The sequence below is a fragment of the Micromys minutus genome (assembly GCF_963924665.1).
Source record: "Micromys minutus genome assembly, chromosome: 12".
NCBI classification, from domain to species: Eukaryota; Metazoa; Chordata; class Mammalia; order Rodentia; family Muridae; genus Micromys; species Micromys minutus.
In genome coordinates this window covers 1,829,825-1,847,727 of record NC_137981.1, presented here as the reverse complement: position 1 = coordinate 1,847,727, position 17,903 = coordinate 1,829,825, and the positions used below count along the sequence as shown (strand labels likewise).

The 17,903-nt window shown below is 40.4% G+C and overlaps 1 protein-coding gene across 4 annotated transcripts in view; it reads left to right on the top strand.

Annotated features, from left to right (window-relative positions):
* Window positions 1–17,903, top strand: part of FHIT (fragile histidine triad diadenosine triphosphatase) — a 1,443,778-nt gene that overhangs the window by 1,400,951 nt on the left and 24,924 nt on the right. The window lies entirely within an intron of this gene.

Below are 17,903 nucleotides of genomic sequence, written 5' to 3'. Positions count from 1 at the left end.
AATCAGATACGAATGCCCCCTTAATCAGTAGAGGGTGTACAGGAGTCACTGCAGGACCATCTCAAGATGATAACTAGCCATGAGTTCTTACTGGATAGTAGACCATTTGAAGCACCCTCAAATCCTGAAATGCCAACTCATTGTCATTTTCCAAGTGTCTCTTTCCAATAATGGTTCCTGTGGAATAGCTAGAGATTAGTTGCTTGTGATTTTCCAAGTTCTTAAACAGTGTAACTGTCACTAGCAGAGTAGATGGCCATCCCACATATAGGCATACACATATTTTTTTCTTTGACTTTCTGTTTGTTAGATGCTATTCTCTTCAACTTTTCTTTAAAGGGGAAGGGTGTATGTAGCTGGTAGGGTTGTAGGGACAAAGATGGGTTAGGAGGGAATATTCAAGAGCTGTCTATCTATGCACATCCTTTATAAGTTTACTGTTCCATCAAGCTCTGAAGAATAACTGTCATTAAATTTTCAGATTGGTTAGGGCTATGAAGAAATCTGATTTGTTCTGTATACCTGTTCTAGCATGTATCTCTTCTTGCCTTAACATTTTGCAGTTTACAATGCATAATCAATTCGTTATTGGAGGCAAGAGAGTGGGGAGAACTGTATCATTCTCTTGAGCATTCTGGTATGATCAGTTCATTTAGATAAAAAGTACTTCGAAAGCCCCTTCTGCATGTCTATTTGTGATTTTTGTAAGGTCATTGTTATTAAGGTATTAGATCTGAAGTCATCATTAAAGGCTTTGATTGGACTATAATCACTGATGTTTTGAAGGTTAATGCAAGATGGAGTGTCATGGATAGACATGATTTTGTCCACATGCAAGATATAATTTAGTGAGAAAGAAATGTGCATGATATATATATATATATATATATATATATATATATATATATATACATATCATATTGTTATATATATATATATATATATATATATATATATATAAAACAATGTATATTCATATGGGCTAAGGGATGAGGATGAAGTGAAAACTAAGGGCCTTGAATACCAAGAAGGTAGGCCAAAGACTGCAGTATGAAATATCAAGAATAAGAAAACCAACTGAAACCACCCTGGATATTACTCATAATCCAGATTCTACCTTGAAAATGGGAAAGTCTCCAGTGTGTGTTTGTTCATGATTCATTCGCTGATGTTTGTTTTTTTCTGAGAAAAGGTCTTACTATGTATCCCTAGTTGGCTTAGATCTTACTCTATAGACTAGGTTGACACTGAACTTATAGTTGTTATAATGGCCTCGATCAGAGCTTTGTGAAGGTCCACTAGAGAAAACTGTTTCTCTGGCCTGAATGGAGACCTTCCATTCCAAGCTACACAAAACATTAAAACTGATCCAGCTTGCTTTGTCAAACACCTGAGCTAGGCACCACCCTCTAGGAAGATGGGTTTACCTAAAACCCTAAAAGGGATCCGAGCAATAATTATCTGTTTAATGAGCTACGTGCTTTTCCTCATCTCTGGCCTCTACGCAGTCCCTCCATGGCCTACGAGATTCTGTAAGTCTTCCATCCAAGCCCTGATTCAGAAAGACAAAACTTTCCCCTTTCTCTCCTGCTTAGTCTCTCTTTTGGACACTGGTCAAGTATACCTCTTTTTCCCCCTGGTACTTTGGGCTTTTTATATTTTCTCCAAATCTCCTCTCCTTGCCAAGTGGCTGCATATCTGTTGTGGTGCTAACCTCTGGGCAGCTTAACGCACATGGCAGGCCTTGGACGCACCATTCACCAACTGCCACATGCTTCCTTTCTTTATCTCCAAGTTAAAAGCCAGAAGTCAGCTACCCCTATTATATTTAACAGAGGGTCATTTTTAAACAGAAAACTAATTCAGAACTTCAGACATTTGAACCAATTTGTGTAGTTGCTTATATCCCAGCCCTTGTTTTGCCTTTCTGTATGGTGAGGAAATTGACTGGTGATTCTCAACCTGTGGGTTATGACCCCTTTGGGGATTGTATATCAGATATGTTGCATACTTTTACATTACTATCCATAAGGGTAGCAAAATTACAATTATGAAGTAGCATTGAAATAGTGTTATGGATATGGGGTCTCTACAACATGAGGAACTTTGGTTAATGGTCACAGCATGGGGAACTTAAGAGCGTCACAACCTTAGGAAGGCTGAGAACCACTACTATATACGAGAATGCTTCTGTGGGGATAGTCAGATGCTTCAGGGGTTAAAAGCATTTGCTTTATAGTTATGAAGGCAGGAGTTCAAACTTCAGCATCTAACAACTATACCCAAAATGCCAGACCCCAGGGATGCAGGGATGGTAAGTTAACTGGGGTTCTATACCTCCCAGCCTAGCTGAGAAAACATGGGTCCCAAGATCAGAGAGAATTACCATAAAGAAATAGGTAAAGGATTATAGAGGATATTGCATGGCTACTCTTTCCTCGGGACATATATTGTCATCTTGGGCTTTAACTCTGGTAGTCATGGCAGCTAGAGTATAACAAAAATGTTAGCCATGCCCGTTGTCATTGTATTGGAGCTATTGAGGCTTCCTGGTAGATGAAGGTCACAAGACCCTCATCTGAGATTCCAGATGCTACTCTTCCACTCTTTCCCTGGCTGCAAGTGATCTTTAGTGGCGCTCAAGTACATAAAAAGTAAAGGGTTAATTAGGGTTAATTAAAAGTCGAACCCAATGGTGTAACTTCTCTGAGGTTTTCAACCATGATAGGGTAAGATTGGGGTGCTGCAGGTTTCCAGTATTATCTACCCTCCTGTGAGTGACTTTTCACCTGAGCTCTGTTAGCAAACTCAATAAAGTCACTGGTCTTACCAAATTAGTCTCTGATGAAACCAACTTTTGTCTGCTGTTGTTTACTATGTAGGGTAAATGGACATTTGCTCACATGCCCAAGGAAAAGGTTTCACAGCAAAGAACAACTGGCATACGTATGGTCCCTGTACATATAGCTAGTCACATATGTATACAGATGCATACAGGTTTTATTTAGTCAACTAATTTAAATGTGTTTTACTCTTGATACTTTGTTCTATTAGGAACGCTTAAAAATGTTAAGTACTTTTAAATAAAAGAAATATAGAAGCGGGGTACTGCAGTTCTAGCACACAGCGTAAGATTTTCTCTCTCAACCTTTACTTTGTCATCTGAGAAGAAAGATTTAAGCACCATGGGGCAGTTAGTCTCATAAGGAAACTTGACACAAGCCAGGGTCATGTGACAAAGGTGAACCTTAATTGGGGAAATGCCTCTAATAGACTGACCTGCAGTCAACTCTGTTTTGTTTTTTTTTTTTTTTTTTTTTTGATTTTTTGATTAATGACTGATGGGAAAAGGCCTGGCCCATTGGGGGTAGTGCTACCTTGGAGCACATGATTTTGGGTGGCATAAGAAAGCAAACTGGATGAACCTTGGGGGAAAGCTAGTATGAACCATTCTGCCATGGCCTCTGCTTTAATTCCTGCCATTGGGTTCCTGTCCTGCCTTGGTTTCTCCTGATGATGGACAGTTATCTGAAAAACCAAATAAGCCCTTTTCTCCCCAAGTTGCTTGGGTCATGGTGTTTTATGAAGCCTTTTTTTATTTTTATTTTTTGGTAGCAGCACAGTTCATCTGGCACCTAGCACAATACCAGGTAAAAAGCAGGCGCTCCATTGATTGCAATCAAAATAGAACAACATAATCATGCCATCATTATTCTTGGGCTCCAACCCTTTTTTGTCCACTCTCCTAGAGCAGAAAGGACCCAGAACTGGACCAAGGACATATTTTTCTCCCTCAGCCAGGACAGCAGGTCATTTCCTATAGAACGCCATTTATTTCTGGTGGTTTTGCTGCCTTTTGGCTGAAAGACCCAGTCCTACAGCTAACTTCCTTTGTAAGTAGATGGGTTGCCTGTGCACCCAAAGCCCAAACTAACCATTTGCCAAGTGAAAGGACAGTTAATCACTGGGCTTTTTTGCCTCTGGAATGCCAAAAATTAGTTTGCACGACTTGAGAATATTGGATTTTGGCATCCAGTTAGTCACAATCGGATAACCAATTAGGAGCACTTACAGATTTGGACTAATACTTTGGCCACTAGGCTTCTGTCTGATGTCAATGAACTGGAGTCAGTTATTGCCAATGTCAAAATAGCTTGGAAAAGAATTGCATTTTTCAATATTCTGTGCCTGTTTCCTATGCAAATAGCAATCAGTACACTGTTCCTTTCCCCAGTGGAAGGCAGCAAGCACGGAGGCAGATTTGCAGAATCCTCAGAATACAGTCTTGGTTTGGGAGTCAACATAAGCAAACAGACTCAAAAAGGTTATACAATATGTAAAGTGCATGAAATTATCTTGTGATTGCAGGCATGTTATTAACATTTAGACCAGGGGTCCTCTGATTCAGACAAGGGGTGTAAAGCAAAAATGTAGACCCGAGAACATGGTGGTAAATATCTCACAAACATGAAGCTTCTATGACAGAGGAGTTTGAATTAAGGATAACACCCAGTATTTTATTCGGAATAGATGCCATAGTACAATCAGTAAAGGACATCTGGATTCCAGATGTCTAGGACCAAGACTGAACTGCAGAGATTTGCCATGGCCACAGAGAATATGCCCTACATCCCATGAAAATTTTGGAATGGGAACAGATTTCCATCATGAAACCTCACACTCCTATGGCCCAAACATGGTCATTTTTAGTTCCCTTCAGAGTCTGTTTTGTAGTCTACTAGCTGTTTTTAATGACTAGTGGGTACCTGCAAACTTACTGCCTAAAAGAAAAATGTATTTGTAAATGTTCTGCATCAAAGCAAATGATAATGCCAAAGTTCTAATCTTTTCCCCCCAAACACTGTCTTATTCTTTACCCTGCATCTAATAAACACAGCTCTGCATTCCTTTGTGTTCTTAATATAGTTTCAGGCATATTTGTTTTTAAGTTGCTGCTAAGTAAGCATCATGTTGTATCTTTTCTTTGAAGAACAATTAATATTTCCTAAATAATATGTTAAGATTTGTCTGTGCAGGTTATATGTCACTATCAGGCATTTGGTTTGCTAACTTTATAATACTTTATATTAATATTCTATATATTTTGAATATATTACACTATTCATCTCTGCTAATGGGAATCAATGGTTTGCATGCCCCCATTTAAATGTTTTTAATCTTACTTTTATTTATTTAGATTTTTCTTCGTGTGTGTATGTACAAGCACATGAATGTCAGAGGGCAACTCAGGGGAGTTGATTCTATCCTTCCACCATATGAGTTCTGGGGATTAAACTTGTATCACTATCCTTTGAAGCAGGTGAGCCATATGGCTGGCTTGCCCATGCTATTTTAATTAGATATTGAGCATTTTCATACATGTCTCATATGTAGGCAGTCATTTCTATTAGGTATATTCCTGGTTGTACTATTGGTGAATTATAGGCTATCTGATATTAATATTAGACAGTAGTGTCAAATTAGTTTATGAAAAGGTGAATCCCATGTATACTCTTACTATTAATGTCAGGAGACCCTAAGGGTCAATATCCCCCTACAGTATTGACATGTATAGGTATATTCACCAATACCTGAAGATGATATTTTTATGTTATCTTAGTATGTGTGTGGGTGACACTAATGCCATAAGGCTTAGGACCAATTGTTGAGAAAGGGACGGTTTGGATATGGACTTTGTGTCACTATTGGCCTTTTGTTTTCCTTGCTTTATAATAGCCTAGTCTCCTAATATGTGAGACTTGACTCCTCTACTTCAGTGAAACATTACTGACATGCACGTGTGTTACAGAGTGCAATGCCAACACAAGTGAACAGCACAGGAGCACACCGTGACTCTCACACCTGTCAAATAAGCCACAACCACAGCATCCTACAAAGCAATACGGCGGATAGAATTCAAATATTGCAATACCCTTTGGTTCAGATTGCCTTAAGTAAATTTCAATGTCAAACTGTGATTCTAGGAACAGCATTTTTCACACATTTATACCTGGACCGTAAGTAGAAACTAGAAAACTTATAAAAAATATTTCAAAGCATATTTTACCTTTTGTCCTTTTAAAACTCCTTGAAACTTTTAGTAGAATAAAGGTGAGATTAATTAAAAGATTAAGTCTCCTGCAAGCTTTTGATGAATTCATCATTCACCTACTCCCAATGATAACATTTTCAGCTGCATCAGGAATAACAAAAACACAATGTTTTTTTCAAATGAAAGCATATATGCTCATTTATATCTCTAACAATATCTCTCAGGCAAGACCCTCTCTGTGGCTGCTTGAGAATTATCAGTAATAAAATTGGAGGCAGGAGATTCACAGCAGGAAGCTGAGAGAGGTGAGGGTTTTTTTCCCTCCCTAGAATGTTTTAAAATTGTCACAACCCTGCCACTGCATTTAAAATTTTCATAACAGTAAAATTGTGGGGGGGGGGAGAAGAAGGAGAAGGAGGAGGATGAGGAAGAAGAGGAAGAGAGGGGGAGGGAAGGAGGGAGAGTTGTAGTTGCCCCTCTCTGTGGTATATGTTGGTTCTGGGTTGTGAACAGTTGCAGGGTATATAAAATGAACAGTTGAATCAATAGCAAGGAAAGTTTGGTTTCTTTCGAATATTCTGGCTAAAAGGGAGAGAAACGCACTTAAATCCTTGGTGAGAAGATCTGCTGTCATGCATGGTAAGCTCAGTGTTCAGCTGCAGCTGGGGCTTTATGTCTTCATTAAAGAAGGGTTTTAAAGGAAATAGAAAGGCATTTGGGAAAGGTTGGCTCCTAATGGTTGTACAACTCACTCACACAGGCCAGGCTCTTTGAAGGGCACTTGACTGAGAAATTAATCGATTTGTAGGCATCAGAGATGGTGACTTCTAGTGGGCAAGGAAGTTTCAGAGGGTGTGGCTTTGTCACCTTGGGCAGAACTCCATTCTTGTAGAAGGAAGACTAATGACCAGACTAGCTGAGTTGTGAGAAGAGAGATTTTATGTTAGTCATTTTTCATCTGTCAAGGCGTAGGTCCTAGTGCCAGCCCCAGGCTAGCTGCTGCCACTGTGACTCTTGTAGCTTTGACCAATGTGCAACAGGCATGCAGTGGAATGTTTGCCAGGCCCTCTGTGTCCTCCTAGCTTTGAGGAGGCAAGCACTTGCTCAGACAGCTCATTGCTCATCTAGTTCTGTGTGAAAAGTATCTCAACAGCAGGACCTGGGGTTAAGGAGGACGGAAGTGTCAGTAAGTAAGCATGTGTCCTAGCAGCGGCACTGCCCATGACTGGAGGTGACACTTAGTACAGCTCTTTTGGTCCCTGGATCTAGGATTGCTGCACTGCCCGCCTCTGTGTTCCAAGTGTAGTGGAGGAGGCTGAAGAAGGATAAACTGTTCAGTCCCTGTTTGCTCTGAAACGTGTGTCTCGTATGCTTGTCTGTTTCAGACTTTCTGTCTGTGCTCCAGTCTCTGGCCATTTTCTCAGTCCATGTAGCACCTCTTTCCTTCCTCACACACCTGTACTAGGTGATTTGTCTTCTCTCTCAGCTTAGTGGTTTCTGTCCTCAAAACACCTGTTGAAGACACTGCCTAATGTCTTTCTCCCACACTCTTTCTCATGGAAGTGACATGTTTGAGTATCATGGCCTCAGGTATAGGTTTGCCCCCCCCCCCTCCTTTTCTTGTTATTGCTGAAACAGTGCTATAAATCAAATATTTCTCTAGTACTCACGTTGCATTAAATATTTCAAGAAACCAAGGGATGGTTCAAAGTATACAAAACAGTATACAAAAGTCATACATAAACAATACACCATCTCGTTTCAAGCACATCTAGTTTTCATATCCTATTGGGGTAGAATGAGTTCTGAGCTCTTCCTGGGAGCTCAGGGATGCTTCTACTTGTTAGTTGTCCGCCTACAGCCTCTCAGGAGTCTAAGTCCCGTCTAAACTGGTTACTATTCGAGTGTGAATACTATGAACCAGCAAAATAATGTAATGGAGTGGATTCAGCGAAGAATGAGCATCAAATGCCTAGGAACAAGGAGTCTGCAAAACCCCATCTGGGCAAGCTTTTCAAAATGTGCTTTATCTCGAGAACACAGTTGATGCTGCTTAGAATATTGGGTTAAGAAAGCATCTGAGGCTGTGTCTACACGCATTGTTTGTTGTGAGCTTCCCTGCCTTTCTTGGCTGTGTGTTGGCTTAGCTTCCTGTAGGGCTGACATTCCACCCTCTTAGGAGTGAGTTATCTTGCCTAGGGAGCATGATTCCAAAGACCCTGTGAGGTGCCTTTGAAAAACTAAGCCATGTGTGGCTGAGCAAATATGAAACAAAGTGTACCGGAGATTCAAAAGGAGGCAGAAACTGGCCCTCTGCCTCTTCCACCCCCTGTTCTAAGTACTGAAGGTTGACATCACTCCAGGATTAAAGGAGAGCACACTCTTGCTCAAACACCAATATCTGAAACACAGGGGGAAAGGCTTATAGAACATAACTGGCCAAAGAAATTGCTTTTTGAATAAACACTTCCTTCTCCGGAGTTGTGCCATGGCAGACGCTGCTTTTAGAAAGAGTTTCATTTCATTTCTCAGTGAGCATGGTTTTAGAAGCCGGAGGCTTGAGGAAATCAAACTGGTAGAAATCTGAAGTCCCTGTTAGTTCACAAATTTCCCCACCCAGTGGAGAGCCAGTACAGCTCAGTCACTATGTAGCCTGGAGCGAGACATAGACAGTCCATGATTACTTCCCAGGAGCTGCCCTGGGATGCAATCTGCCCCTCAGATGAGGGAGGGCTCCAAGTGGCCTCTGGTTCAAGCTAGAATCTATCTGCAAATGTGCTTTTGTTTTCTATGCTGCTATGCAGCCCATGTGCACAAAAATGTTGACCAAATCAGAATTCCAGAGAGATTAGCAAGGGGTTTAGTACTTTAGTGGGAATCAACAAACTTTAATTAAAAAAACAAAATAAAACAAAAAATCAACAACATCACTGCTCCAAAGTAGCCATGGCATGGGCTGAATTAGTTATGATCCTAGCTGACTTGAGTGTTTTGTTTGGAAAATGGAAATGATGAAGTTGGGTAGTAAGTATGTTGGGAAGCACCATAGTCAGTGTGTCTAATCCTACAAGCATCATGACCAAGAAGCAAATAGAGGAAGAAGGGGTTTGTTCAGCTTACACTTCCACATTGCTGTTCATCACCAGAGGAAGTCAGGACTGGAACTCAGGCAGGTCAGGAAGCAGGAGCTGATGCAGAGGCCATGGAGGGATGTCACTTACTGGCTTGCTTCCCCTGGCTTGCTCAGCCTGCTTTCTTATAGAACCCAAGGGTACCAGCTCAGGGATGGCACCACCCACAGTGGGCTGGACCCTCCCCCCCTTGATCGCTAGTTTCGAAAATGCCTTACAGCTGGATCTCATGGAGGCATTTCCTCAATCAGAGCTTCTTTCTCAGTGATAACTCCAGATTGTGTCAAGTTGACACAAAACCAGCCAGTACAGGAAGGAAACAACTGTTTAGTGACACATTGGACAGGTGTCTGCCAGAAAGGCTGCTATTGTGAGAAAGGTGGGATGGTGAGGCTACAAGAATGGACATTACTGTGGCTTATCTATTTCTACTGTAAGTGCAGAAGTGAGACTGGAAGAGTTTTACTAAAGTGCAAGTTATTGGAGGCCTATAATTATTAGAAGACCAAGACCTGCTAATGGATGCAATTGATCTTTTGACCAAACTGTTTTAGGCATGCTCTTGTTATGATGGGGTATTCAATGGAACAGCCAGCCCAGCTATTACATGAGTGAGTCCTGGTCTCTATAAACATGAGACTCCATGTAACAATTTACCAGTGAAGGGATCCTAAAAATAAGACAAGCAATACTTCATCCTCTCTATGCTGATGATTCTCAAGCATAATAACCTATACAGCCACCCTCACAGCTCAGCTCTGGACTTTCTTTCAGCCCTGATATGCTGTAAAAACTGTGTTGGCCAGACATGAAGCATCATGGCAGGGCCATTGGGATTTTGTCATATATACATCTCAGCATAGCTACAGTGATTACTCCCCTGACAGATGATTCTGCATGTTTCAGTTGAAACCAACTCTGCTTAGAACTATGAGTCATATTTGCTGTTTATTTGACTACCTCTAGCATTATTCTTAGTGGTAACTGCACAGTATAGTATAAGGCATTTAAGGCAGTTTTCTGATGGCCTGTGAGCAACCTGAAAGACCCACTCTTGTTTGTATAGGTTTTATTGGTACATTCTATATCACCAGAGTATTCACACTTAGCTGAGTAATATCTAGCTCAGAGCTCACAGCATCTCATCTGCTGCTTTGGTAATTGGTTCAACAATGTGATACTTTAATGTATAATTGAATAAGCAGTTGGACTCTGTTATAGTGCAGTGGTTTGGCATAATTATTTTCCAGTGCTGTGGTTTTTCTCATTGATAAATACTTTGCGAGTTACAAATTCTTTAAGACCAACACTATATATTTCTTAAAAGAGGGATGATACTAATTAATAGAGGAGCAGATTCAGCATTCTGGCTCCATTAATACAGATACATGGAAACTATTTCAAGCAAGTTATGGTTAAATTAAATCTTTGACAACCAATCAAATGATGGATGCTCTGTTGATAACCTGAATTTCTCTATAATCAGATAAATAACTGGCTTTGGAATATCTCAAGGGAGTAGAGACCACAGAGGGTCTATGGGATTCATCATCTAAGTAGAAAGACAACAGCAAATGCATTGTTTTAATGAAGAGATGTTTGAAGAGCTCAAGGGTTGGAAGGAAAGAGAAACAATAGAGAAAGCCCCAGGTTAAAACAAAAACTGAGCAGGGCTTGGTGGTCTCACCTACAACCCAAGGCAGAAGGATGAACCAGGACTACACAGTTAGACCCTGTCAAAGTGAAGCAAGATACAAGAAGTGTCTTGTCAGACTGTGAAACAGTGTAAACTGGTGCTCATATTGGCAAATCTGCCCAGCACCCAGAAAGACTACTCTTTGTGTACCAGACAAAGTGTTGAGAGAAGGCAGAGGAGGTGGGACTGAGGAAAATAATAAGGAAGCATTGTGGATATGACAGTGCATCTTCATGTCAGAGAAGATGAAACTAGGTGTCTTGAAGACTGGCCCTTCTTTGACTGGACACCGGCAGAACAGATTTGGGCAGGAAGAGAAGGATTTTTTACACTGTTCAGGGCAGTTTCTGTAGAGGAGCCAGGATGCTTGTACTTTATGGACAAGTGTCAGGACAGAAAAGATATCTATAAGGAAAAGCCAAGCCCCTGGCTCACTAATCACCCTACGTTTAGGGAAGCCAAGCTTCTCCCCCAATCTCATTTCTCATGGCTCTTGTATAGCAGCTACTGTAACTTATCTCCTGTAACTCATTCTTCAGCCATTCCTTAGGGAAACTTACTCTGGTCTTTTCACCTCCCTACATGTAACTCTATAGTACCTCCTTACTCTGCACACAAACTAACACACACTGTCTAAGCGTACATACTTTTTGGTAATACATTTTTCAAATTAACTCCTGTTTTCAATTTCAGAAAGACTCCTGTAAAGAGACCTAAGATAATTTGCCATAATTGAAAATGATCTAAACAAAACAATCTTGTGGCAGATACGGTGACATTCTGGATGGCTTCTCCCAGTGTGTCAGAAGTCATGTTGGTGCTACGTTGAGGACATATTGACACTCATTAAGAATTTTTCTCAGTCAGTTAGTAGCGCCTAAAACATAACTAAGAAGAGTAGAACTCAAAAGGAAATAGTGCTTGTTTTTGTTAAGATTAATTATTTTATTTGTATAAACATTTTGCCTGCATATATGTCTGTGAACCACATGGCCAACACGCACAGAGGACAGAATAGAGTTCAAATCTCCTGAAAATGGAATTAAAAATGGTTGAGAGTCACCCAGGCCCTCCTCAGCGAAAGGAAAATGGGTTCTAAAGCACCGAGAACGCTTCCTAGCCCACAAATTCAAAGGTATTTGCAGTATTGCATGTGTAGAACTGGGGACCATCCCCTGAGCCACTGACATGTGTGTGCTATCTTTAAATGACTGGGACAGTCAGGTCTAGGTAAGAAGCCACCTGTGACATGTAAGGGTTCCACAGAAAAGCCGCTGTGGTTAACTGATGATAGCTTGAAATTCAGAAGCCCTGGCTCAGATAGCACATGCTTATAGACAGCATTCTCATTGCTCCAAGCAACCCTTTCTCACACAAGGCATGAAACACATCCCAAATCTTTGTGACATTTACAGACAAACTCAGATCTTTGCTCTAGAGAGCTATTCTCCTTTTCCAAGAACATTTGAATGGGACCTCAGTCCATTTTCATCGTTCCAACACTTATTACATGATGCATGCATGAATCTGCCTGCTTTATTAAACAAGACCTCAGAAGACAAGGATTCTCAGCTTAATTAATCAAGATATCACTGATAAAAGAGTACAGAGCCTGGGATTAGAATGCCTGGTAAAGTTAGTTTAGGTGAGACCAATGACAAGAGAGCCATCTTTAGAAATCAAAGATTAACTTTCCTATTTAATATAATTCTTTTCCTTTCAGTAATCTATTTACCTTAACTCTTACTAGACAGAAAATCCTACTCGTGGAAATGGTTTATTTAAGCTCTTTCTTCTGTATGTTGTTCTATAAAACTAATAACAATGAAATAGATCCTTTGATAAGAACTACCAGGTTTCTCCTCAGATAATGTGTTTTAGGAACACATTAAATTGGTTTTCTCCCATTTGAAGGCAGCTTGGCATTTACTCCAGGTTAGTTCCACATTCTACAAAACATTCAAATTACGGTGAATCATTTCTCTACTGTATTCCATTACAGAACTAGAGAAGCATCAATAGCCAAGAGAGCTTGAGCATCCCATGGGGGAATTAATCATTTCCCCACATACCTTGCAATAACACACTCAATGTGCAGGGGGAGCCTTGTCAGAATCCACACAGATCAGCACTTCTAGCAGAAATCCTCTCAACACTTCCTTCCCTGAAAATCATTTGAAGCAGATCAAGTGAGATGACTGCAGATACATTTTTTAAAAATCTCCTTTCAAAAGTTTTCTAGAAGCAAAACTCCCTTGGAGGAACCATCACATATTTTGGTATGTTGAACAGAAATAAAGATTTTTCTTCAAGATTTTGCAAACTCTGTCGCTTTGTTACAGACCTTCCATCCAATAACAAAATATCTATGAGGAATTTCAACTCTTATGACATCAGGGAAAAGAGAGACTTGACAGTGGGCGCTGTCACAGCAAGTGGAGTCACATTTAGCTTCTGGGACTTAAGGCAGAGAGGAGAGATGAGGCACTCCAGTACATCAAAGCCCAGTGCAGTCAGAAGTGCAGCTGTCCACTGTACCACTAAGGAATAAAACCTCTGACAACGAAACTGTGACACTCTTGATGATGAGTCACATTTTTATTTCAGAGATGTTGAAATGTGAAGACGTGTACATCTGTGACCAGCGCACTGCAGAGTTATAATGGTGTACATGATTTGTGAAAGATACCATACAGTAATAACAGTGGTAATAGAGGCACATCATGCTATTCTTGAATTTGATCTTGTTGAGCAACCTGCCTCCACATTGGTCCACAACAAAATAGGTTTGGAAACCGTCAGATTATCATCTGCAGTTCATAGTCTTCTGGTGGCAACTTTCTAATGGTCTTCTAAAATGAGTTACCAGATCAAAGATGGAAGCCCTTTTAAATTTGGATTTTGAATAAGTAAAAACACATAGAGATGGAAAAATGGTTGTGAGTAAAGTTTTTGATGTGTAAACATGACAATTGAGTTTTGGTCCCCACCACCCAGGGTAAAGCTGAGCATGGTGCTGTGCTGCTATGTTCTCAGATTCAGCATCTTGTCTGGTGAGCCAGTCTTGTTGAATCAGTGAGCTTCAAATTCAGCGAGACACTTTCAGACAAAACAATGAGAACAGAAGATATGTGGTATTGACCACCAGGCTTCCCCATGTGTATAAAGAAATGATGCACATGCGCGTGCGCACACACACACACACACACACATACACACACACGGTATTTTTAGTATAAGTATGGTCATATATGATTCATGAAATATTGTTATGTCAAATAATTAACTGAATGTCTAACTAACAATGAATGTACCAAATATGGCGCCTGTGCTCTTAGGAGAGTTTGGATTGCCTTTGACCTTCCCATGTGTTCACTATAGGTTGCTAATTTGCTTTCTGTTATAATTCTCTTTTAATAACTTAGTCTGTCCTTGCAGCAACCCAGAAGCTAGGGATTACTGTGCACAGTTATAGAACTGAAGTTTCTAAGTTCTCTTTTGGACATAATGTGTTATTAGAATTAATTAGAAAAAAAAAATTTCAGCTATCACCTCAACTTTTCATCTTTGGTGGAGTAGGTAGGGCCACATGTACACTACTAAGGATCCCTGAAAGTAGATGTCTTATTCTTGGAAGCTACTTGCTGAGGTAGGACGTGATCAATTGTGAGGACAGTGTGTCTAGTCTAACACTGATAATAAGTAGCAATAGCAACAGCCAGAAGTCACAGGTACTTTCTATGCCAGGCACTGTATTCTCTGGCTTTCCTTTTACAATGTACGTAGAGGAATTTGGTTTTGAGACTGTTAAACCATAGACTATTGTTTTAGATAGAGTTTTACTGCTGTGAAGTGACATCATGACCATGATGACTCTTATGTAGGATATTTAATTGGAAGTGGCTTACAGTTTCAGAGGCTTGGTTTATTATCCTCATAGCAGGAAGCATGGCAGCATGCAGGCAGACAGAGTGCTGGAGTCCAGAGCTCTAGATCTTGATCAGCAGGCAGCAGAAGAAGACAGTGTTACATACTGGATGTAGCTTGAGTATAGGAGACCTCGAAACCTGCCCCATACGATGACATACTTTCAACAAGGCCACTCCTAATAGTGTCACTCCCTAGGGCTAAGTATTCATACACATGAGTTTATGGGAACCATTCCTGTCCAAACCAGTGCAACTATGATTTATCGACCTGAGGAACCTTTGTTAGATACTCCTTAAAAATATCCTCTCTCCCATAACTCTTCTGTTGTTTGTTTGATAGTGTCTCTCTGTGTAGCCCTGGCTGTCCTGGAACTCACAGAGATCTACCTGCCTCTGCCTCCCAAATTCAGGTATTAAAGGCATGCCTGGTTACATTTCTTTGTGAAATCTATGTGACCTCCACCCAGCTCCTGTCTACTTGGTAATCCTATGCACGAGAAATCAACCATATAGTGTCTGTTTTCCATGTGTGGGTGCCTTTGACTACAGGAGAGAGCACTGGTTTCTGGCACTGGAGGGACAGATAGGATATTGGATATGAGAGTAAGTAGGCAGTGACTTTCCCTTCTTACAGCCTATTGGAAATTCATCTATAAATGAAACTGCCCCACTATGACTCACTCAGGGAAATCTGCCATTTGGGTAAGCCATTGCTTAAGATTTTGGCCCTCCTGTTTATTAGCCTGACAACACATTACTACAATCACATTCTTAAGTTTCCTCAGAATCTTTTTGCAAACTTCTGCAGGTTTAAATTTCCTAGTCTGCATCATGGTTCTTCTAAGGAACAAGTCTTGCCCTGTTGGGATGTCCCAAGCCTCCTAGTTCCTACAGACACTGCAACCTCCTGCACTTATTAATGTCTTCAACATACTTAGAAAATTTTGCCTTCCAGATGCCCCTTTGACTTACAGTAAACCAAAGTAAAGCACTCTCCAGTGGGGTTTGCAAAGGACAGATGTGATACAGTTGACTGGACCTGAGCAAGAGGCTTAGAGATAGATGACTTAGACTGGGCCCTGGATTCATGGTTGTTATCTGTGGACTCAAGCAACCACTGATCAAAAATAATAGAAAACAAAAGGCATCTCTACTGTCCACAAGCAAAATGACTATCTTCACATAATTTGTACTGTATTAGGATTTGTAGATAATGTAACAAGGGAACATGTGTCAGGTGATATGCAAAGGTTATATGGAAATATATGACTTTTATATCTAAAACCTGAACAACTCTGGATTTTGGTACCCTAGGAAAGGTTGCTGTCACCACAGATACAAGTTGACAGGCATACTTCTGTTCATATAGGAATCCTTACCTATATATATTGATAGACTTCTTTCCTTTAAAAGTTTCTTTTTTTTTTTTTTTTTCTTTTCAACATCTCTAAACATTGAGTCAGAAACCTTGATGTGTCTTTTAAGGTCTCTCTAGTGAGTCCATTGGTAATGCAGTGTTGAGCTGTTTTACAGAAAACCACAAGCTTCCGACCAGAGTCTACAAAAGTTTTATTAATAACAGTCATGTCCAACAGAACTTTGCAAACATGTTTAGTTTGTGCTATTGGTTTCCTAGTTCCTGTAAATAATGTCTAAGTGCTGCCATCTGTAAGCCATAGGATACCAGCAGAAGGGTGCCTAATAACCAGGAAGCATCAATGTTCTTAGCTTCTAAATTATTCGGAATCAGCTGGTATGGTCTGTGGTGACAAGTCTGCGTTAAGCTTGATTTCTGTGTCTTCTTGTGGCAATGGCCCAGTGGGAAGGCCAGATTCTCTAGCTCCTTGTCTTCCCCATCAAACTGTTAGAAGATGGATTTATAATAGTCCTAAAGGTAGTAGCAAAATGAGAATTAGTTCTTGGGTAGAAAGCAATCCCATTTGACTTGCCCGTAGCAACTGTGTCATATCTGCTTCTACGAACAAGAAAATGACTTCTTAATGTACTTTTCTTCCACTAAGAAGAATTAAATCTGTGTGGCAAAATGGAAAACCAGTATGCTGGCAGCCAAATTCTGAAAGGAAGATCCATGACCCTCATAAAGATATTTGTGGCCTAGTTCTATGCTAATGAGCTTCATTTAGGCTCAGACTTGCTCAGTGTGGAAATATAGCCCCGCTGGAGAACGAGGCTATTTTTCCCACGCTATATTGCCTTCCACATCAATGTCGCTCTGAGATAAATGGGGGAAATTCTCTGTCTGCAGGCTGCCAAGGTGGAGTCTCTGGAGTAGGATGAGGTATTGGGAGTCTAAGAAAATGGATATTGCTATTTTAGTTGGAAAGTTTTATTTATTTGTGTTGTGTATATTGTGTGTAGTTGGGGTTAGCACATGAGTGTGGAGGTCAGAGAACAACTGTGTGGTATGATTCTCCCCTTTCATCCCACCATGGTTTTCATGATCAGCTTGCCGTTTTTCTACCTTACTCTTTGAGTCAGCATGTTTTGCTGAGCTCACAAGGTTATTTTCAAAATATCCATGCTCGGTTGAGTATATGTGCAGTGAAGTGCAGGCAGTAGCTATGGAATTGCCCATTTGTGTAAATTCTCCAAGATTAAGGAAAATGGTTAGGGACAATGCTGGCACCTAGCATTACCTACATGGTTAAAAGAATTTCCTCCAGGGCAAATGGAGTTAGATAATGTCTGCCTGCCTATGGAAAGCTGTAAGGGTTATGTGTGAGATAATGACCACCAGAGACACTGCCCTCTACTTCGTAAGTGTTGGCCATCGGCGGCACTATAAAACAATCCACGTCAAAGTAGCACAAATCACTACACTGTGCACCTGTGCGCAAGCATCATCTGCAGCCGATTACTGCACTTATGAAGCCACCGGAAGGATGGGTTTGATATCAAAGCTGAAATACAATAGATTAAACTCAACTGAAAACCTACTCTCTGATAGATCGAATTGATAGAACTTCATTGTATACAGAAATTTTACACATATACAGGCTTGCAAATACAGATGTAAGATATATGTAAATATATGTGAATATGCATTATATGTGCTTATACACAGATATATATAT